Raw genomic sequence first — 25340 nt, 5'->3', positions numbered from 1 at the left:
GTTAAAATGACTCTAGATTAGATTAATTATTAATAATTGATACTTATAATTATTATTTTTATTGATTTAATTTAATTTTAATTTTTATATAGTTTGATTTAGTCAAAATATTTTATAATTTTATTTTTATATTTTAATTGTATTTTATTTTTATCATCATGTAATTTAAGTGAACCAAAATATTTATATCAAATAACATAACTTTACAACATCCTTTCCACATCACACAATAAATTTTAATTAATAAATAATAAAAACTAAAACAAATAACAAAATTAAAATAAGTTCTAAACAAATTTATAATATTTCTTTAAATAAAACACAAAACATTGAAAAATTGTCACTCAAAAATCCTTCAAATTCAAATTTTTGAATCAGTAATTCATGCCACCGTAAGTGTACATACTTTTGTAAATGAAAGATGTGTATTCGTGGAGGTGTACACCATTCTCGCTCTTAAAAAGTGTGTATAACATCAATTTACAATAAAAGAATTTCAAGAAATTATTGAAAAATGGTCATATGTGTTTTAATTAGGAAAAAATATTTTTTTATGGGTTAATTAATTAAGAAAAGTAGTATAGTTTATTTTAATTAAAAATAAAATATTTAATAAAAAATAAAAATAATTAGAAAACTATATTTTATCTATATTTCAATGTTACAATATTTATATGCTATAATATATTCACAAATTATTTAAGAATAAAATTCAAAAATATAATTTTAAATTTAAAAATATTTAAACTACATCATATTTTTTCTACAATTATATATTTTTTATTCATTATAAAGGCTATCTTTAATCTCTCTAAATATTAGTATTAGTTCTTACCTACCAATTCCTAAATTGGTATTCTTCAAGGTTAGGAAGCACCAATTTGTAATGGGTTAGAGGAGTATAAAACCAATTTCCTTAATAATAAAATTCTAAACTGAAATTTCAAATTTAAAAATATCTATTTATATAATAATTTTTCTATAATTATATATGTTTTTTTATTCGCTAAAAGTTTAGTTTTTTTTTTTGAATTTTTGAATTTCTCTAAATATTAGTTTAAATATTAGTTTTGTGAATCACTCTACCAACTCCTAAATTGCTATTCTTCAATCCTAAGAAGCTCTAATTTGCAATGGGTTAGAGAAGGTATAAAACCAATATACAAATTGTGTAGATCCATTAGAGAATGAGTTCCTAATCTCTCAAGTATATAAAAAATATTGAAACCAAACACAACACTAATTATTTTAGAAACTTTTAATAATATGATATTCATTTAATTTTAAGTACAAAAATAGTTAGGCTTAACAAAAACCATCTTCTTTTTATATAACATTTGAGGATTATGCCACTTAACATATAATGTAAAAAAACCAATTATTTAGATTAAATGCATATTGTTTCACCTAGAGATGTGTCACTTCATTCAAAATTAATTATTTATTTCAAATGTGAAATAAGGATTATTCATGTAATCCCAAAATATTTTCCTATTTTTACTCTGAGATGTTCCATAAATCTTTTTATTTTTATTCATTAAATATGTAAATGCCAAATTATTATTTTTTTTGTTTTTATTTAAAAAAAAAAATGTTTTCATTTATATATGCATTTTCTATTATTAAAAATTTCTACAATTCTTTCCATTTATGACAGTAATATAAAGTGCATCTATAAATGTTCTTCAAAACATTCAAATATATAAATTGATATAAACTAATACAAAGTAGATATCATGGATGAAGCCAAGTTACCTCAAATCTCTCTAGTATTTGGTACTAAGAGCTAGACATAAAGTTTACAATTTTTCAAGCACCTTGCACTTGGAGGTAAACATAACGTGTGTGATTGTTCATTGATATGATCGAGGGCGTTAAGACAATACATACTCTTCTACTAACCAATCTTATTCGCCATTAATAAGAGACGACCACTGAAAAATGAAACTTGACACCTTATTACATTCTTCCTAATATACCCATTATAAATAACCAAATCTGATATTACTCTATAACATACATTAACATATATATTTTCCAAATCATTACCTAATAAGAAAGCTGGTAAAAAAGAACAAACAACTTTAACCTACCCTCCCTTATAATTTGTAAGTCACAAATTCATATACATATCCAAACCTATCTTAAATTTGCATATCTTAGCTCAATGCATCTACATTTGTTTCTTCATCACACTTGCCAAACCATTAGTGATATCATATAATATAATAGCTAAGGTACTACACTTTCATATGGGTCACATCACAAATCCAGCCATTAGTGATATTATATGACATGATAGCTAAATTACCTAACCTATTAAGATTTCACAAATCCATCGTGTCAAATAAAGGTTTATAGCACGTCTTGTTCATCAAAAGAAAAATGCCAAACACGTGTCATCACAAGCGTTCACAATATCTTGAGGTTTGATACAATAAGACACGACCTCTAAATGCTATTGTCATTTCCATTTTTCCTAAAATCTTCTACGGTGTTTATTCAAATAAATGACGGACTCAGCAATGCTGGCAAGTTTGAATATTCGGTAATGAGATGGATATGGTCGCGACCAAATAATTGACTGCGAGTATGTTTTTTCAATTACGGCATATTTGACGAATCAATAATCAAGATAAACTCAGAACAACAATATCTTAAGTTTTTTCAAACTTAACATTCTATATTCAATTTAGCAGCACGTGGCGTGCATAGCACCAAGCTGCCAAAAAAGGTCATCATATATGCCATAGTTTCAAACCTTTTTATTATTATGTAAACTGGAATTAGGATTTAACATTAGAGCGGAGTTTGGAAATGGAAGACAAATGTAGAAAAGTCAAATTTCAATTGAGCTAATAACTTTAATAGCATAAAATTATTATATTCCAACTTTATGATTTAAATATAATACTAATAACATTTATCTTTTATTTTTTAAAATGATAGTAGATATTAAATTAATATATAAAATTTCCTTATTAACGAATTAAAATATTCCCTTTTAATAAAGCTTAGAGTTTTAAAATTTAATGTATAAAATGATTTAAAATATATTCTCTCATCATGTAAATGTTTAAATTTTTACATTATATTATGTCACGTAAGATTCTTATATGTTTTTAATGCTTAAACTTTTGTATTAAAAGGTAAACGTCCCTTTTGTTAATAGCTATTAAATTCTTAACTGCAGCGCCTGTTAATGATTAACGACCCAACCTGTTAAGGCGGATAGTTAACCATTTAAATCGGGCGATGCGTTTTAGAGACAGTGCGTCGCAGTTAAGGCTGGTAGCGGGCAGCGGTTAGGACGGCCGACGTAGTGCCCCGCAAATAGGCGGCAGAGGTTATTTAACGAGAAGAAGGACGAGCTATTTCTCTTACTAGGAATTATAGCGTGATTAATTACTGTTTCTTCCCAAGTAATTGTGAGTAGTAGCTGCTATCGGAAAAAGCTTTGCAGGTCACACCAGCTGATTATTCAGGTATGACTGTTCACGTTCAAGATTCTCAAGTTAGGATAGGGTGCACGTAAGAATTGGATAGTGGTTATTGAATATTTAATTGTTAACTCGTATGTTTGTGTTATGCCTGTATTATATCATATTCTGAATACAGTTTAGAAATTCCCAACAATGCATATTGCACAAAATTAGGGTTTCCTGTGAAACGATGAAAAATATTTAATATGGGTGGGGAAGGGGAAACAGAAAACCGTCAACGGGTTCATTATTGGCCTAATTTAGTTCTCAAGAGTCAAAACCCCAATACAGAAACTTCATGTTGGGAACTGCCAAGAGAGCGTTTACATAATAATATTATTGCTGGTTAAAATAAATTTTGGTATGGATATACTCATTTTCTGGTTATGCGCCCTTTGTGTTTTTGGTGTCTCACGTGATCTGCATATCGAACCAAAATGGCCATAACGATAACGAGTTTATGTGTTTGCTAGCTAGAAAATTTAATGAGCGGATATATTTATATTTTTTTTATAACAATTTTTGTTATGACTATAGTTCAGTTAGACTTACACAAATACAATTTTTGTTATGACTATAGTTCAGTTAGACTTACACAAATATTAATACTAGCACAATTATATCAATAAAGTTAAGATGTATATTAATATGATTTACTATTAAAAAAATATATTAGCCTGATATGAAAATTATTAGTAAGTATGTAAAACACTTTTAATAATATGTGTATATGTAACATCTTTTACTTATAAAATTAAGTAAACAAAAATTCCATTGAGATTATGTGGTTTCATTCCAATGTCATATTAAAAGCATATTCATCTATATATATAATTAATTTAGAAATAAAAAGTTTTATTGATATATTTATTTTAAAACTGGTTTAACTTTGAAGTTGTGTAAGTGTAATATAAATTTATTTTGATTTTTCAAAAATATATATTTATGTAATTACTCATTTTCTTATTGTTGAATTAGAAAAAGTGTTGAAAAGATATAGGAGAAAAGTTACAAAATAACACAAATAATTCACACACACAATAATACAAGCTACTACTTTTTTATTGATCACAAAAATTGGATGATTATAATCAACTCAGTGAGGAGTATTTAAAAATTTTCGACTACCGACTCGCAACATGTAACAATACACTAAATTTGACTTTACCCAAAATAAGACTTAACTCGACGTAACTTGACTTGACTCCACCAGTTCACTCTCTAATTTTAGCCCACTCTTCATGCAAGAGTAATTAGCTATCTTGAACACTGCCCCTTAATTACGACCACTAAACTAAGACATGACTCATGAGAATTCAAACATGCATGTTGGTCTATTTCTTAGCGAGGCTTTTAACACCCAAGTTTCTTGTATGAAACTCAAATACATCTATTGCTAATGGCTTAGTGAATATATTAGCGAATTGATCACTTGATTTACAAGGTTTCAAGTGGACTTCTCCATTGCTCATAATTTCTCTAATAAAATGATATCTAATATTAATGCGCTTTCTCTTTTGATGAAACACACTATTATTGGATAATGCAATCGTTGAGCCGTTGTCACAATATATTGTTGTTGATCCTTGTTGTTTCTGATTGAGTCTATTCAATACTCTTCTTATCACACTTCTTGACATGTTGTTCATGTCGCTGCTACATATTCTGCTTTTCTTCATGATAATGTCCCAATAAGTTTCTTCTTATATGGTCGAGCTATCACACTTGAACCAAGATGGAACACATAACCATAAGTGATCTTCCTATCATCCAAACTTCCTACAAAATCATTGTCGGTGTACCCAACCAAATACTTCTATGTGCTAGCATACATTATTCCACAATCTCTAGTTCTTGCTATGTATCTCAAAATTCTTTTTCGTTCTCTCCAATCTATGTCTTTTGGAGTCTCCATAAATCTAGAAATCAGACCCACTCCTTGCATAATATCTGGTCTTGTAGGTGTGAGATACATGGGGTTGCCAACTAATATTTCTAATAGAGTTGGATTGACATCTGATCCTTCATCATCCTTGCTTAACTTTGTACCTGTTGCAACTATTTTAGGGGCAGGTTTACAATTTTCCATCCTAAATCTTTTTAGTAAATCTCTACCATATTTATTTTGAGAAATAAAAATTTCTTTTTCAGATTGTTCAACTTCTACACCAAGAAAGTATCAAATAATACCAAGATCTGTCATCTCAAATTCTTTCTTCATGGCTTATTTAAATTCATCTAACTTAAGATCAGCAGTGTAAATCATGTCATACACATATAAAGAAACAATCAAAATTTGTCCATGCTCCTTTACCTTTGTGTACGAGGTAGGTTCAATGTTGCTTCTACAAAATCCATTCTTGATCATGTAGCTGTCAATTTTGCTATAACAAGCTCTTGGCGCTTGCTTGAGTGCATAAAGCACTTTCTTTAGCCTATAAAATTTATCTTCTTGTCCTTCAAATTCATAACATGGAGGCTGCTGCACATAGATTTCTTCTTCTAGAATTCCATTCAAGAAGGTTGATCTCACATCCATCTGATATAATTTCCACTCGTTCTGAGGTGTTGTGACTAAAACGCCTCTTACTGTATTCAATTTGTCTACCGGATAAAACGTTTCTCCAAAATCTATTCTCGTTTGCTGTGAGAATCCTTTTGCTACGAGTCTTGATTTAAATCTGTCAATTTCTCCTTTCTCATTCAACTTTTTCTTATACACCCATTTCACACCAATGAGGTTTCTATCCTTTGGAAAACTAGCCAAATCCCATGTATCATTCTTTTTCAATAACTTCAATTTCTTCATCCATGGCTTGCACCCAATTTTCATCTTTGATTGCTTCTTCAAATGAAGAAGGTTGGAATGACAACAATGCAAATTTTGAGCTAACATCCAAATCATTATAGATATATTTCAAACTTCTCATTTTTCTCTTACCATTCCCTGATTCATCACCTGATTGACGTCTAGGAGATTTTTGATCTGTTGATGTGCTTGAAGATCCATGTTGTTTAGAATATCTTAGAGTCCTTGCTAGCATGACTCTGTTTGGTGTGTTCACCTGTGATTCTTGTTGCTCCTTTTCTGCTACATCCTCTTCATGTATCTATGGTACTTTTTCATCAACTGTTTTATCTATACTCCCATTCCATGACTCTTGTTCTTTGAACACAACATCTCTACTAATTATGGTCTTTTTGGTGATACGTTTATACAATTTGTAATCTTTTGACTACTCACTATAACCAATAAATATTCATTTTTCACTTTGATAATCCAATTTAATTCTTATATCCTTTGGAACATGTGCATAAACTACACATCCAAACACTCTGAGATGAGGTACGCTACAATACATACTTGACCATGATTCTTTTGGTACTATGTTCATCACACTATTTGTAGGGGATCTATTTATAACATAAATAAAACACACAACTGCCTCTTCCAAATACTCATTAGACAAGTTTCTTCCTTTAAACATGCTCCTTTCCATCTTCATAATTTTTCTACTCTTTCTCTTTATTAGACCATTTTGTCACAATGTGTATCTGGTTATAAACTGTCTTCTAATTCCATGTTGTTTGTAGTAATCATGGAATTCCTTCGAATCATATTCTCCACCACGAACTGGCCTCAATACCTTGATTTGCTGATCAGTTTTGTTCTCTCCTAAGGCTTTGAATTCTTTGAACTATACAAAAGTTTCAGACTTCTGCTTTAGGAAGTAAACCCAAGTCTTTCTGATAAAATCAACAAAGAAAGCGAGGAAGTAACAACTTCCACTAATTGATTGTGTCCTCATAGGGCCACACAAGTCTGTATGAACCAACTCTAGTGGTTTCTTTGCTCTATATGCAACTCCATTTGGAAAAATCTCACGATGTTTCTTCCCCAAGATGCAACACTCACAAGTACTATAAGGTTCTTTGATGGGAAGTAACCATCTAGCCATCTATTTATGCTGCAACAATCTTAAACCAGAGAAGTGCAAGTGTCAAAACAAAAAATGTGATAACCAATAATCATTAGAACATGCAATCGTAAAAGAACTGACCTGATCACTATAATTCATAATTAGAGAAAATAGTCTATTCCACATCATATGTACCTTTTCTATCAACTTCTTGCTTGGAGGCTTATCATATATAACACAATATTTTCCTTGAACATAACTGTATATACCTTCTACATCAATTGAAAACACTTATAAGATTATGTTTGAGACCAGGGACATAATATACCTCTGAAATTGTCTTCGGATCCCCTTGCTTGGTCAGAATTTTGTCCACTCCTTTTCCATCTATGTCCACAGTCTTGTCAGTGCCCAACTTTAACTCTATCTTCACAGATTGATCCATATTGGCAACCAAATTCTTGTTGCCTATCATGTGGTTACTGCAACCATTGTATAATATCCACACCATATCAGAAGATTCATGCATGGTATGGAAAGGTATGAACATGGAGTCACTATTCTCTGTAGTGACATTAGCTCTCTTTTTTTCTTGATCAACTATATTCTTGTTACAATCATGTGCATAATGGCCAAATTTATTGCAATAGTAACACATCACCTTGGATTTATCAACTCTTTGACTTTTGTTTAAGCTTCTATTTTTGCTTCCACTTTCTTGTTTTTGCTCTTCTCTGCCATCTCTTTGATCACCATGTCTTTCACCTAGTCCTTTGCCTCTCGATCTACCTCTGCCTTGACCTCTATCTCTTGAAATAGAGAAATGGATTTTGAAAGCGGTTTCTAAAGTGGAATCCTTATTTTTGTCTATCTTTGCCTCATGGGATAGAAGTGATCCCATCAACTCATCAACTGTCAGCATTTCAAAATCCTTGGCTTCTTCTATGGATGCTACCACAGTGACAAATTTGGTAGACAAATATTTGAGGACCTTCTCAACTACCTTTTGATCTTCTATGTCATCACCATAAATTTTAACTAGTTTACGAAAGTCAAAACTTGATTCATAAAAGAATTGATATCCTCTATTTCCTTCATATGAAAACTTTCAAAATATCTTCTAGTATTTTGCAACTTGACAATATTGACTTTGGTCATACCTTTATAGCTTGTCGCCAAGGTCTCCAATGTTGTCTTTGTTGAAGACCTGATCCTAATTTTCCAGAACACTTCTTAGTCCACACCTTGCTAGATAAGCTGCAACGCTTGTGCATTTTTTTTTTTTGTATTTCTTCCATTGTTCCCTCTCTTTGTTACTGAGGGCTCGTATAAGTGCTTCATCTTTAGGTTATGGAAATCTATCCGTGACATATTCCCAAACATCATGCACCTTCAACATGGTCTCCATATTAATGACCTACACATCATAATCTTTCTTTGTAAATGGTGGAAGCTATGACTAAGAACTTAACAAAACAATTTAAAAAAAAAAACTTTTGAAAGAAACATTCTTTGACTAAAAAAACCTTAAAATACTCTTTTTTATAAACCCCAAATTTATATATATAAAAACTTGAAAATAAAACTTTTTCAATGACTTTAATGTAAAAAGTTTTTCATATTAAACACTTTATCCAAACTTCCCTTTGAAAATAAAACCTTTAATAAACACTTCACAAAAAACCTTAAAATACTCATTTTAATAAACCCTAAATATATATATATATATATATATATATATATATATATATATATATATATATAAACTTGAAAATAAAACTTTTCAAAAACTTTAAGGTAAATTTCTTTTTCATATGAAACACTTTATCCAAACCTCCTTTAAAAAAAAAAACCTTTAATAAACATTCCATACCATGTCACGTTTTATTCCAAAAGAATTAATATGCTCCAAAAACTTTACCCATGTGATTTGTTTATGTTCCAACTTTCAATACTGGTTCAAACTTTTATATAAGACAAAAGGACAACCCACGTGCCCTTTAAAAACACTCGCTTTATGAATTTTGTACTTGCTTTTGTTAGGTCACTATACTACTAGTCTAACCCCTTATTGTTATTAGTACAACCCCCTTATTATATTGTTGGGCCCATGTAGTCCCAATATGGTTATTATTATTCCCCATAGAAGTCCACTATTGTTATTATTGTGCCCTTACATTATTATTGTTATGTTGGCTCTGATTATATTATGACCCCTTAGAGTCCTATATATAGAAAGGAGGTCTTGTGCTTTGTATCATCCAATAATTGTTCATTTTTGTAATGTAAAGGAGGTTGCCCCCTCGAAGAGGCTTATTTCTAAGGCATTGATCTATCTTTTCTATCTTTTTATGAGCTAGTTTCATAACATTTGGTATCAGAGCTTTGGATTCTATGGTTTCGCTACTCCAAATAGGTCATTGTGGCAGTTTCACTATAACTTTTTTTTTTTGCAATGTTTCAGAAGCTAACAAAAAAACCCATTTGAGATGAAATATCGTTAAACCTTGGGTCTAAATTTCAGATCTTGTCTCATGCTATTTTAGGAGATATGGTCTAAGGAAGTTAGGGTTTTGGCAAGCTTCAAAATTTCATCTAAAACAGGTCATCGTGGAATTTTCGCTATCACTCTTTCACTACAAAGGTTCAGAAGCTAAAAAAAAAAACCATTTGAGAAGAAATCAGTCTAAACCTCAGCTTCAAATTTTAGATCTGTCTCGCTATATTTTTGGAGATATAATATGAGGAATTTAGAGTTTATGCAAACTACCAAATTACATTCCAAATAGGTCACCTTGGGAAAATTGTCATAACTTTCTCTCTAAGCATCAGATTGAAATTTCGTAAGAAGTTTCAGAAAGAGGACTTCCTGTAGTTTTTTTATATCAGTTTTAGGTATTAAGGTTGAAACAGTGACAATATAAGTTCGCTCTACTGAACCAATCTGTAATCAGGTCATCATGGGAGATTTGACATAACACTTCCTTGCAGAATCCAATCTTGATTAGACTTGCGGGATTAGAAAGAGAACACAGAGAGCTACCGCAGGAAGAAATTTCAGATTTTGGAGATCTGAAATTACAGTGTTACAGTCATTTCAAGATCGAAATCCAAAAATCAAGAAAAGGTGGTATGAGGAAGTTTGATGGTAAGGATCTGGTAAATTGGATACTACAAATGGAGCAATATTTTGATCTACATGGTGTACCACTATTACAAAAGGTATGTATTGCATCTTCATATTTAGAGCCTGATTGATTTTTATGGTATAAAGGGCTTTGTTCTCGTAAACAACTTGTTATGTGGTCAATTTTCACGAAGGAAATGATAGCACATTATGAGGATACAAAGAGCAAAACCACAACATTTGGAAGAAAAAAGAGAAAAAGGGCTTTGTTACAAAGTGGAAAGAAAAATTATGGAAACAAGGAAGTCTACCCCTCACAACTACAAAGATGGAAGTGTTGTTTTCCCTAGCCTTCCACAACCTACAAGGGTTACACCACAACAATTGGGAGAAAAAAGAGAAAAAGGGCTTTGTTACAATTGTGATAACAAATACATTAAAGGTCATAAGTGTGCTGAGAAGAAATTATTTTACATTGATTGTGGAGAGGAGGAAGAAAAGGCTCAAGAAATGTGAAAATAAGAGTATATACACCAAGAACCAACCCTAGAGAAAGAAGAAATGAATCCGACCATATCTTGTAAAGAATTGGAAAGAATTACTACTCCTCAAACTCTTAAGATAGAAGGACATATCAAGAAGAAAAATGTTCAAGAAGTGAATGACCACATCAAGAAAGAAGAAATGAATCCGACCATATCTTGTAATGCAATGGCCAAAATTACCACTCCTCAAACTATCAATATAGAAGGACATATCAAGAAGAAAAATGTTCAAGAAGTGAAAGATCACATAGAGCATCAAGAAATGAATCCGACCATATCTTGTAATGCATTGGAAGAAATTACCACTCCTCAAACTCTCAATATAGAAAGACATCTCAAGAAGAAAAAGATTCAAGTAGTGAAATATCAGATCGATCGTCAACAACAAGTTCTCCAACTTTTAAAGGATAACGCCACTTTGGTGCAGAATCGAATGAAACAATAGGCATATCAACATTGTAATGAAAGAAGTTTTGATGTAGACAATTGGGTATTTTTATGGTTACATACATACAAACAAATGTCCCTCAAGAAAGTTATTTATGAGAAGGAAATGTTGGCAAGACTACACGTACTTAAGAAATGGCAACCTTACCTAATGGGAAGACACTTCAAGGTAAAAACGGACCATGATAATATTAAATATATTTTAGAAAAAAGATTATCCTCTGAAGAGAAACAAAAATGGTTCACAAAGATGTTGGGTTATGACTTTGAAATCATATACAAAAAAATGTTGTGGCAGATGCACTCTCAGGAAAGGATGAGGATGTGGAAGCATTGTTGTGCGCCATTTCTATTATCTAACCAGATTGGATAAACGAAGCAAGATATGAATGGAAGAAGGACGAAGAAGTGTGGCCACTCATTCAAAAGTTGCAGAAGATCCGAGTTCAAACAATATTGCCAGAACTTGACAAGGAAGGAAAAGTCATATTGGATCCTGGAGCAGTCATAGAAACAAGAACCCGACAGCTATGAAATCGATCAATTTCAGAGTATCTCATCAAGTGGAAGGACTTACCCGCTGAAGATTCCACATGGGAGGACAAGAATTTTATATAGAAGCAGCAAGAACTACTCAACCGTTGAGGACAACACTTTTTGAAGGAGAGGGGAATTTTGGGTCACTATACTACTAGTCTAACCCCTTATTGTTATTAGTACAACCCCCTTATTATATTGTTGGGCCCATGTAGTCCCCATATTGTTATTATTATGCCCCACAGAAGCCCACTATTGTTATTATTGTGCCTTTACATTATTATTGTTATGTCGGCTCTGATTATATTATGACCCCTTAGACTCCTATATATAGAAATGAGGTCTTTTCATTTGTATCATCCAATAATTGTTCATTTTTGTAATGTAAAGGAGGTTGCCCCCTCAAAGAGGCTTATTTCTAAGGTGTTGATCTATCTTTTCTATCTCTTTGTGAGCTGGTTTCCTAACAGCTTTGACTTTGCTCACAGATTTTGATGCAGGAGCATGAGGCTTGAAGACAAAAGACTTCAAATTTATTCCAAAAATACAAAAAAAAATTACAAACAAAGGAGTGGGATCCTTTAGCTGTCACTTTACAAAGCTCTCTAGATAGGATTAGAGTTAGAATTCAGGGATTTGGATTATCATGTAATAAATTCAAGTAGTTAGGCTTAGTTGAGATTCTTGAGGAGAATATCATGCAGATTACATAGGATTAGGTAGTTTCGATCCATTATTTAGGATTTGGTTGTTGTATGTAAAAGTATTTATGTAAGTTTTGAATTAATGTAAAGGGACTTGGCTGTGGAGGATTAGACTGTAAAAGTTCGAAATCTCTTTGTGTATCTGTGTGTTTTGCGCATGAATCGTTAAATCCTGGAGGTTTGAATTTCCTTCGTAATATTTCTGAGTGTTGTTGATTTCCAATTTGGCCTCTAGAATTAGAGTTTTGTATAATCTTGTGTCATCATGGTTAAAAATTCATTCGTTGTGTATTGAAATAACTTAACGTAATTTGAAACCACAGTTTAGTTAGCAATATCCTAAATTCGATAGTTGAGGACTAAACTTGGTAGAAGCGTTAAAACCTTGGCGGAATGAGGAAAATCTGATAAATTCACGAGGAATCTAGGAAAATATCTGAACCGTTGGATTGAGATATCTGATAGATCTAATAGTCACCACATGCTTACAAGCACATTAGTTAAACAGAATAGAAAGGTGGTCTTTGTAGGTGAAAGTTGTTTCTCACGTGGTCTTTAGGTGGTAATCTGTATTTTGAAAATTCACGTGATTCCACTTAGTAGCTGACACGTAGTACAGGGAAATTTCTTTTCTCACGTGCCCTCAGCTTGTTATACATCGCCTAGAATTCCACGCGATATTACGTGTCAACCGTTGGATCAAGCAGGATTGATCAACGGTGAAAATCATCCGGCTAGTTTGTGAGAGGGGAAAGCGATAACTGTCAGATTAAGTGTTGATATTGATGGCTGAGGTTTAATGCGATAAAGGTTTGTGGAATGACGGACGCAATAAGGTTTTAAATTGAAGATTTATTTCCTATCAGTTCCGTGGAAAAAGTGAAGGTTTTCCATATTTTGGGTAAATTAGCCAGTTATACTATTTTAGTAGAATATCTAAATTTAGAGGTTGGTGACTGATACTCCAAAGGAAATCCAAGAGGAATTTCCACCCGAGCTTGAAGAAATCATTTCTAGTTTTGAACGATTATCCTTAACACCTACAACTAGCCTACCATTAGTGGTCTCAGAGCAGCTTATTAACACTGATCAGGATCTCAAAGATCAAAACAAGAAATCCAACATGGCTTTCAGAGTTGGAGGAAGACGTGGTGGTGGTCGAAGAAGAGGAAGACCAGTTGCAAATGCTGAAGTGTTGGAAGTTATACTAGAAGCAGTGGAAATGGGAAATCAAAGAGATGGAGATGTCAGTGAGCCTAAATTTGAAGCTAAAGAAGAAGAGGAACCTATAGAAGTTACTCTTGAAATGAGATTCTTTAAATTAGTGTTGGGATCTAGATCTAAACCTAGACTTGAGTGTTCATCTTATACATGAGGTTTAAACCCTGAGGAATTAATAGACTAGATTAATGACATGGAGAAATTATTTGATTATGAAGAAATTGAAAAAGGAAAGAGAGTGAAATTTGTTGTCACAAAATTGAAAGGACATGCAACACTTTGGTGGTATGGAGTGCAAGAAGAAAGAAGGAGACTTGGTAAGCAGCCAATTAAAAATTGGAACAGGATGGTGGTAAATTTGAGAGGTAAGTTTTTGCCAAGTGATAATCAACTTTCATTATATAGACAAATGCAGAACCTTAGACAAAGTTCTTTGACAGTGAAATAATACACAAAGGAATTTTACAAGGTGAGCATAAGAGCTAGACAAATTCAAGATACAGATGAGAAGGTTGCAAGATTGATAAATGGTCTCAGAATGGAGATCCAATGTGAGATAAGTTTGTTGTCTCCTAAAACAGTAGAAGAGGCATATCAGGTGGTATTGAAAGCTGAAGAAAAACTCATGAGGAAGCAATCTTCTAGAAGTAGAGGTACTTTCCGAGGAAGGGGAAGTCAAGGTGGTAGAGGAAGATCTACAACACCTAGAGATGGAGCTAGTAGTAGCTCAAGTCAGCATACACCCACAGAAGGTGATGCAAGTGGCAGAAGGATTTTTTTCAAAGGAAGAGGAGGCAGAGGCATAGGATGAGAAATTAAATGTTATAGATGTAACAAGCTGAGACACAGAGCCTATGAGTGCCCAGAAAATGCAGGAGCAAATCAAAGAAATGCAATTGTTGCATAGACTGAAGAAGAAGCAGTAAAGTTTATAGAAGAAGAAAATGTACTAGAGAGAGGGGGATCTTTGGTAGTTAACAAAGTTTTGTTAAAGCCAGCAAAGGAAGTTGTTGAACCAGCACAGAGGAAGACTTTGTTCATGATTGTGTGCAAGGTTCAAGGAAAATGTTGTCAATTGATAATTGATAATGGCAGCACTGATAATTTGGTCTATACAGAAGTGGTGGAGAAGGTGAAATTGAAGACCAAGAAAAATCCAACACCTTACAAGGTTTCATGGCTTCAAAAAGGACATCAATTGTTAGTGAATGAACAATGTGAAGTGGAGTTGAAGTTGGGAAAATACAAAGACAAAATTCTGTGTGATGTGATGCCTATGGATGTGTGTCACATATTGTTGGGAAGACCTTGGCAGTATGACAAAGGAGTGATGCATGATGGGAAAAAGAAAACTGTTGGGTTGTGTTATATTCTTTCCACAACTAACCCACGTAGTGAACTGGGGGGTTAAAGGGGGGGCGGAGCCCCCCCTTTGTTGCCCCGATTGCACGACGGGGGGTGGCAGCCCCCCCTGTTCGGGGGATTTGAGGAGGGTGGGTAGCCCCCCTTTACGAGGTCTGGGGCAGCGCCCTGAGAAAATTTTTTTTGGACCCTATATTAGGTTGGGCGAACCTACCTATGGTTTTCGGTCCATGGTTTTGGACGCGATGGTTTTCGGTCCATGGTATTGGATGCTTCAGCATGTCTAAATATGTATTGTAACATTGAAAGGAATATAATGAAAAATCAAGCTGGTAGTCCCGGTTTTGGGATCCAGGGGAAAATATCTGTGTATATGTGTTTTATGTATTATGCTCTAGAATTGTGTATTTTCTATGTTTTAGAATTCGTATGCAGGTAATTTTTGTATAGCGTTAAAACCTACATTTGGTATCAGAGCTTTTTTTCTTCAAGGGGACGCCTTTGTTGCTGAGGGGTTTTTCTCGGGCCTGTGGTGACCCTGTTTAGTGGGAGATCTACGAGATCGATTCTGGTGGCGAAAGAAGATTGCGAGCAGCAGAAAGATAGAGATCGAGAAGTTCAATGGTCAGAGTTTTGAGTTGTGGAAACTCAAGATGGAGGATCTGTTGGTGGATAAAGATCAGTGGATCGCGGTAGATCCAGGTACTAAACCAACGGGAGTGATCGATGAAGAAGGGAAGAAGTTGGATCGGAAGGCAAAGAACATAATACGATTGTGTGTCTTAGATTCAGTATTGCTGAATGTATCAGGGGAAGCTACGGCGAAGGATTTGTGGGACAAGTTAGGGACTTTGTACCAATCTAAGTCTCTAGTGAATAAACTGTTCCTGCGGAAAAAGTTGTATAACCTGAGGATGAAAGATGGAGACTCGTGACAGAGCATCTAAAAACATTTAATAACATGGTAAGTCAGTTAGCGTCTGTTGATATTAAAATTTTAGATGAAGATAAGTGCATTAGTTTGTTGTGTTCTCTACCAGATTCGTGGGATAGTCTGGTTATTGTAATAGGTAGCAATGCAACTGCTTTGCAGTTTGATGAAATAGTCTCAGCCTTGCTGACGGAGGAGATGAGACGGAAAAATAGGGAGAGCCAGAATGGTGATACCTTGTCTGTATGAGGACGGTCCTAGAATAGAAACAAAAATAAGTCATCGAGTGAGAGATCTAAATCTAGAGGGAGATCTAAATCTCCAGGAAAACCTGTAAAGGTGGTGTGCTAGAAATGCAGAAAGGAAGGGCACTTCAAAAGGGACAGTAAATCTAAAGCTCCTGATAAAGGAAAGGGATCTGATCATGCTCCTTCTGCAGAGGCGAAAAACACCTCAGATGAAGGTGGGGATCTGTACTTGGCTTCTTCAAGTACACATGTAGATCATGAGGCATGGTTGATTGACTCAGGTGCATCCTTTCACTTCACTCCCCATAGAGAGTGGTTCTGCGAGTATGAGAAATACGATGGTGGTGATGTCTTCTTAGGAGATGATAGGAAGGCTAGAATCATTGGTCATAGAAAAGTAAAGTTGAAGTTGCAAGGTGGAAGGGTTAGAACACTTCTGGGTGTTCTGCATATTCCTGCATTGGCCAGAAATTTGATTTCTGTAAGCAAGTTGGATGATGCAGGTGTAAAAACAGTGTTCGAGAAGGATACCTGCAAGATGGTTCGGGGAGCACTGGTATTGATGCGGGGAGTTCGGACTGGAACTCTGTACAAGCTGCAAGGTAGCACTGTTGTTGATGGGTGCAACAGTTCTGTGGTTCCTAAAAGTGGAGCTGAAAATCTAGTGGTCTCTGGAGAGAAGACCATGCTGTGGCATCAAAGGCTTAGACATACTGGAGAGAAGGGCCTTTGAATACTTCATGGTAAAGGTATGGTAGAAGGTATAAGTAATAGCTCTCTGGATTTTGATTTCTATGAAAATTGTGTATATGGGAAGCAGAATCGGGTGAGTTTCCCCTCTGGTGCTAAGAGGGCAAAACAGATATTAGAGCTTGTGCACAGTGATGTGTTTGGACCTGTGAAGGTTCCATCACTGGGTAAGTCTGTGTACTATGTATCATTTATAGATGACTTCTCAAGGAATACATGGATATATTTCCTTAAGAAGAAATCTGAAGTCTTTGACAGGTTTAAAGAATTTAAGGCTCTGGTGGAAAATCAGACAGAGAAGAAGATAAAGGTGCTGAGGACAGATAATGGTGGAGAGTTTTGCAGCAAGAAATTTGAAGAATTCTGTAAGAAGTGTGGTATAGCACTGCAGAAGACTACTCCATATACACCTCAGCAAAATGGAGTCGCAGAAAGAATGAACAAGATGTTGATGGAAAGGGCAAGAAGCATGCTTAGTTGTGCCGGGTTAGGACAAGAATTCTGGGCAGAGGCGGTGGATACGACATGATACTTGGTCAATAGGTCACCTTCATCAGCGTTGGAGGATAAGACTCCACAAGAAGTATGGACTGGTAAGAAACCCTCTCTTTCACATCTGAGGGTATTTGGATGTGATGCATATGTACATGTTCCAAAGGAGAAACGAAGCAAGTTAGACAGTAAATCTGAAAAGTGCATCTTTATTGGGTATAAGGATGGTTTAAAGGGTTATAAGCTTTGGAACCCAATCACACAGAAGGTTGTGTACAGCCGAGATGTGGTGTTCAGAGAGGTAAAAGATGTTATTAAACATGAAGTCCAACCAAAGGAACCTGAGAAGATAGAGTTTGAGCTAAAGGAGGAAGAATCAGACTCTGCAGCAGAGGAGGAATTAGAAGATGAAGAGCCATAAACTCCGGCTATGAGAAGATCAGTTCGAGAAAGAAGGCAGCAAGAAGGTATAGTCCTTCTACTTTCTGTTCAAATTTTTCTTTGTCTTTTACAGATGATGATCCCAGAACTGTGAAGGAAGCAGTAGATTCAAAGGATGGAAAACTCTGGAAAGAGGCCATGGTTGATGAAATGGCATCTTTGCACAAAAATGAGGCTTGGGATCTGGTGGAGTTGCCGGATGGAAGGAAACCCATTGGCAGCAAATGGGTGTTCAAAAAGAAGACAAATGCAGAAGGGAAGGTGGAGAAATACAAAGCTCGGTTGGTAGCAAAAGGTTATTCCCAGGTGCCGGAAATTGATTTTCGTGATATTTTTTCTCCTGTTGCCAAGGTAACTTCTATTAGGTTACTTTTATCTGTTGCTACTGCTTTTGATTTTGAGGTAGAACAGATGGATGTGAAGACAACATTTCTTCACGGGGATTTGGAAGAGGAAATCTACATGAAGCAACCTGAAGGCTTTGCGGTGAAGGGTAAGAAAGAAATGGTATGCAAGTTAAAGAAGTCTCTGTATGGGTTAAAACAGTCACCAAGGATGTGGTATCAGAAATTTGGTACATTTATACGGGGACATGGTTTTACCAGAAGCAAAGCAGATCACTGTGTGTATTTTAAATTAATTGGTGACCGTGTTATTTATCTGGTCTTGTATGTGGATGATATGTTGCTGGTTGGAAATGACAAAGAATTTTTCTAGGATTTGAAGACCCAATTGTCCTCCAAATTCGACATGAAAGATCTTGGTGCTGCTAGCTATATTTTGGGTGTGGAAATTAAAAGAGATTGGGCAAAAAGGAAGCTCTGGTTAAACTAGAGGAAGTATGTCGAGAGAATACTGCAGAGGTTTAATATGCAGGATAGTAAACCAATGAAGGTTCCTATTCCTGAAGGTGTGAGGTTATCTGTTGAACAGTGTCCCAAGACACAAGAAGAGGAAGAGGACATGTCCCGTGTTCCATATGCGAGTGAAGTCGGTAGCCTGATGTATTCAATGGTATGTACTAAACCAAACATTGCACATGCAGTGGGAGTATTGAGCAGGTTTATGTCAAAACTAGGGAAGGAGCACTGGACAACAGTGAAGCGGGTTTTTAGGTATTTGCGTGGCACTAGTGATTATGGTTTGTGCTACCAAGGAAGACCAGGATTAGACAGAGTGTTGGATATTTGTGGCTTTGTTGATGCAAATTGGTCTGGAGATCTGGATCATAGAAGATCTACAACTGGGTATGTGTTTAACCTATTTGGAGCTTCAGTCAATTGGATGAGTAAGAAACAATCTATAGTGGCACTATCAACTACAGAGGCAGAATACATGGCAGCCACTCATGCAAGCAAGGAAGCAGTTTGGTTGCAGAGATTGTGTTCAAGTATGAGGTTAGTACAGGGAGCTATAAGAATAGACTGTGACAGCCAAAGTGCAATTTTCTTGGCAAAGAACCCTACTTATCATTCAAAGACAAAGCACATTGATGTTCAGTATCACTTTGTGAGGGATATGATAAAAGACAAAAAGGTGTTGCTGGTAAAGGTGGACACTTTGAAGAATACTACAGATGCATTGACAAAATCTGTGAGCTCTGAGAAGTTCTCTTGGTGTAGAGAAACAATGGGCATTTCAGGGCTGGAAAAATGACTAATTTCTCCTGTGGCCCCGTGTGGAAAGAAAACAACAAGTGGGAGATTGTTGGGTTGTGTTATATTCTTTCCATGACTAACCCACGTAGTGAACCGGGGGGTTAGAGGGGGGGGGGGGGGCAGAGCCCCCCCTTCATTGCGTCGATTGTGCAGCGGGGGGGTCACAGAGGGGGCGGTAGCCCCCCCTGTTCGGGGGTTTGAGGGGGGCGGGTAGCCCCCCTCTATGGGGTCCGGGGCAGCACCCCGGGAAAATTTTTTTTGGACCCTATATTAGGTTGGGCGAACCTACCTATGGTTTTCGGTCCATGGTTTTGGACGCGATGGTTTTCGGTCCATGGTATTGGATGCTTCAACATGTATAAATATGTATTGTAACATTGAAAGGAATATAATGAAAAATCAAGCTGGTAGTCCCGGTTTTGGGATCCAGGGGAAATCTCTGTGTATATGTGTTTTATGTGTTATGCTCTCACATTGTTTATTTTCTGTGTTTTAGAATTCGTATGTAGGTAATTTCTGTACAGGGTTAAAACCTACAAAAAAATACAAGTTTGGTAAAGATGGTGGCAATCATACATCGTTGTCTATGGAAGAGGAGGATGTGTCAAGAGGATCTGATCCAAAGACCCTATTTCTGAGTGGAAAAGAATACTTGCAACATATTGAAGAGGATGAGGTAAATTTTTCATTGATTGACAAACCCAAGATAATAATGACTTCCACTAAAAATTTTGATTTTCCAATTGAAATTCAAGAGATGCTGGAGAATTATTGTGATATCATTGTAGATGATTGCGTAGTGAGTTACCACCCATTAGAAAAATTAGTCATCATATAGATTTGATTCCAGGGGAAAATCTACCAAATAAAGCAACTTACAGGATGACTCCCATAAAAAATGAAGAAATCAGAAAACAAGTTCAAGAACTATTAGATAAAGGACTAATTAGAGAGAGCTTGAGTCATTGTGCAGTGCTAATAGTGTTGAGTCTAAAGAAAGATGGAGGCTGGAGAATGTGCACTGATTCAAGAGAAATAAACAAGATAACAATTAGGTATAGATTTCCTTTACCTAGAATTGAAGATTTGATGGATTGTTTAAGTGGAGCAAGATATTTTACAAAGTTGGATTTAAAAAGTGGTTATCATCAAATAAGGATTAGAGAAGGGGATGAATGGAAAACTGCTTTTAAGACGAATGAAGGACTGTATGAATGGATGGTAATGCCTTTTGGGTTATCAAATTCTCCTAGTACATTTATGAGGCTTATGAATGAAGTGTTGAAAGAATTTACTGGTAAATTTGTAATAGTATATTTGGATGATATATTAGTTTACAACAAATCTAAAGAGCAACATATGAGACATCTGAGTTATGTCTTACAAAAGTTGCAACTGATAAATGTAAAGAAATGTTCATTCATGGAGAAAGAGTTGGTATATTTTGGCTTTGTTGTTTCTGTTGAGGGATTGAAGATGGATCCAGAGAAAATAAAGGCAATCATAGAGTGGTCTTCACCAAAAACTATTTTTGAGGTAAGAAGTTTTCATGGTCTTGATAGTTTTTATAGGAAATTCATGAAGAATTTTAGTAAGATCAATGCTTCTATTATTGACACTATAAAGAAGGATAAACAACCATTTAAATGGACTTCTGAAGTAGAAAAGAACTTTCATTTGTTGAAAAGGAAGATCACTAAAAAACCTATTTTAATTCTACCAAATTCTAATAAACCTTTTCAAGTGAAATGTGATGCCAGTGGAGAAGCTACTAGAGGTGTTTTAAGTCAGGAGGACATACATGTAGCTTATTTTAGTGAAAAACAGAATGAATCAAAGAAGAAGTATTCTTCTTATGATAAGGAATTTTATGCAGTTGTACATGATGTCTAAGGAGTTTATACTTTATTCAGACAACCATGCATTGTAGTAAATTATGCAACAACCAAATCTTAGTCAGAAACATGCAAAATGGGTAGAATATCTTCAAAGTTTTAATTTTGTATTGAAGCATATAAATGGCCAATCAAACAAGGTAGTGGATGCCTTAAGCAAGAAAAGCATTTTAGTTCAAGAAAGTCAAATTCAAGTGTTGGGTTTTGATTTTCTTAAGGAATTATATGAGAAAGATCTAGATTTTAAAGAGGCATTTGAAGCTTGTAAAAATCCTATTTTGTTAGACAAAAGTAAGTGGCTGGAGTTTTCCTTGCAAGAAGGATTGTTGTTTAAAATAAATCAGTTGTGCATACCAAATTGTTCTATGAGAGAAAATTTAATCAAGGAGAAACATAGTGGTGGACTTGGAGGACATTTTGGTGCAGTCAAGACTTATGAGCAAGTGAGTTAATTTTATTTCTAGCCGAAGATGAGATATGAAGTGGAGAAGTATGTGAAAAATTGTAAAGTCTGTCAGTATGCAAAGGGAAGGAGCCAAAACACAAGTTTGTATATTCCATTACCTATTCCAGATAAACCTTGGGATATGGTAAGTATGGACTTTTTTTTGGGTTTACCAAAAACTCAAAGAGGCAATGATTCAATTTATGTTGTGGTTGATAGATTTTCTAAAATGGCACATTTTATTCCATGTTCTAAACTGAGTGATGCTACTCACATTGCTAATTTGTTTTTTAAGGAAATTGTAAGGTTGCATGGGTTACTTAAGAGCATTGTTTCAGATAGAGACACTGGATTTGTTGGTCATTTCTGGAGGACCTTGTAGAAGAAACTTGGTACTAAACTGAGTTTTAGTTTAGCTTATCATCCTCAGACTGATGGATAGACTGAGGTTGTAAACAGAAGCTTGCATAATCTTTTGAGAAGTCTTGCAAGTGAACATCCAAAACAATGTGATCAAATTTTGGCATAGGCTAAGTGTGCTTATAATGATTCTCATAATAGGAGTACAGGGCAGAGTCCACTCCATATATTTTATGGAATGCACCCAAGAGGAGTATCTAGATTAAGAGACTTGGCAAAAGATGAAAGGAGAAGTGCCAAAGGAGAAGATTTTGCTTCAGAGATTCAAGCAATGCATGAACAAGTAAAAAACCAGTTACAAGATAGCAACATAAAGTACAAGAGTAGAGCATATTTGAAGAAGAGAGAAGTTAATTTTGAGGTTGGAGATTTTCTTTTAGCACACTTGAGGAAGGAAAGATTTCCAAAAAGGGAGTATAACAAGTTAAAATTTAAGAAAATTGGACCATGCAGAGTCTTGAGGAAATTTTCTACAAATGTTTATGAAATTGAATTACCCACTGATATTGGAATATCTCCAATTTTCATTGTTGCTGATTTGTACATGTATGAAGGTGGAAATGCAGAGGATACAACAGAAGACAAGGAAGAACAAGAAGTTGATTCGGTAAACCAGTTACTTACAACAAAGACATTGCAACCAGAGAAGAAATTGGATAAGGGAGTGTTTAAAAGGACAAGGGGACAAGAGTATTTTAAGTATTTTGTCAAATGGAAGGATCAACCAATTGTTGAAGCTACCTAGATGACAGATGCCATGCTATAGAAGTTGGGCAGTTATGTAGAAGAGCTCATGGATAGGAGCCCATGAAGAATTTTGTCCTGAAGAGTTTGATGCAGGATCATGAGGCTTGAAGACAAAAGACTTCAAATCTATACCAAAAATACAAAAAATGTTTACAAGAAAAGGAGTGGGATCCTTTAGCTATCACTTTACAAAGCTTTCTAGATAGGATTAGAGCTAGAATTCAGGGATTTGGATTATCATGTAATAAATTCAAGTAGTTAGTTTTAATTGATCCAAATGGATCCTAGAAAGCCCTCTAAGTCTTCAAACATTTAAAACTACCACAAAAGAAGAACCTATTAAAAAGTCGAATTACACTATCGGGAGGCAAAAACACAAAGAAAACATTGAAAAACAAGCTTATCGGAGGTCAAAGCAACTTTGAATCAGAGCCGTCGGATCTAGCCGATCAATGGTCCAGATCCGATCGGTGAATCGTAATCGGTAGTGGCAAAGGGAGGCTATCGGCAAAGACCACAAGGAATACATGACAGTGGTCAGTAGGATCAACGAGGACCGTCGATCAAGCGCACATATGGACGACCCAAGTTGCATCACAATATCGCAATTGGAAAATACAATGGAGCGCTTACAAATGGCTTGGGGGTATGTGCGATGTGCGATTGCGATCAATCGCATCGCAATATCGCAATGGAGCTAAATAAAAGAAAGGAACTATCTATATATATGTATGTATGTATGTATGTATGTATGTGGGTGTGTGTGTGTATATGTATATACATATACATATATATATATATATATATATATATATATATATCTATATATATATATATATATATATATATATATATATATATATATATATATATATATATATATGATGCGAAAGTCGGACCTGATCAAATTATAAATGATAATCGATAAATTTTGAGATTCGGAAAATAGGGTTTTCCTTTGTATTTGCATTTTTCACTAAATAAACGAAATACGAAGGAAAAGTGCAAATGCAATGGAAATTGGACCCAAAAGGGCTTATGAATGCATGTGCATAATATTTCAAGTTTGTCTAAAGCCATTTCACGGGGTTTTTCATATTTTTTATGTATTTCAATTATAAAGGGAAATCACAAAACAGGCAAGATTTCTGATGGCCAAAGGCGGTAAGTGGTTTGGGCTAGGCTTTGCCGGAGCCCGTACATTGGCTACCACATGGCTAGGGTGAGTAGAGAGAAAACCACCATTATCAAGTGGTTAACCTCTGTATGAAAGGGCCGCTCAAAATGAACAACAGACATTGGATTTGGATCTCCCAGATCAATGGTAGAGATGTGATGTCGGTATAGAGGTGGACCCGATAGGAGTTATAAGGCGGATTTATAATATTTGAAGTCTGATGAACAGTGTTTTGGTGGATTTCTCCGCGTTTTGCAGCGTTTCTCTGTGTAAACAGAAAACGACCGTTTTTTAGATTTCAAAGGCATCAATGACCCATTCCATTACAGTAGAGGTGGCCACCATCCTTGAAAGCATTTAGCAATGATTTCTAACACTCAGAGGGGGATCTGAGCAAACAGAGGTTTGGAAGCTAGAGAGCCCGAGAAGGTAAAATGAACAAACAACACAGATTGGATTTAAAGCCACAGAAGACAGAAGATAGGGGTAGGTAGTGTTGAGACAAAGCAAATAGAGAGACAGAGAGTGATAGAGAGTCTGTGTACTCAGAGTGGCTTGAGGGATTCAAGCAAAACTCCTACTGTTGTAATTGTTGTGTGTTGAGACTCAAATTGAGCTCATACTTTTGTAAAACTCTATTTTTTTGAAGACATAATAGAGAGGTCACCACTGAAGGCTGGACCAGGAGACGTAGCCCAGGAGTGTTGGGTGAACTCCTTATTAAAATTTTGTGTTTATGTGTGTTGTCTATTATGTTCTTTAACTGCTTCATTGTCTATGTATTTCGCAAT

Source organism: Pinus tabuliformis, chromosome 2_2 (assembly GCF_031772625.1).
Source record: "Pinus tabuliformis cultivar Carrire ecotype Pingquan chromosome 2_2, CPIR1, whole genome shotgun sequence".
Lineage (NCBI taxonomy): Eukaryota > Viridiplantae > Streptophyta > Pinopsida > Pinales > Pinaceae > Pinus > Pinus tabuliformis.
The sequence above is the reverse complement of the archived record's forward strand: the minus strand, read 5'-3'. Positions refer to the sequence as shown.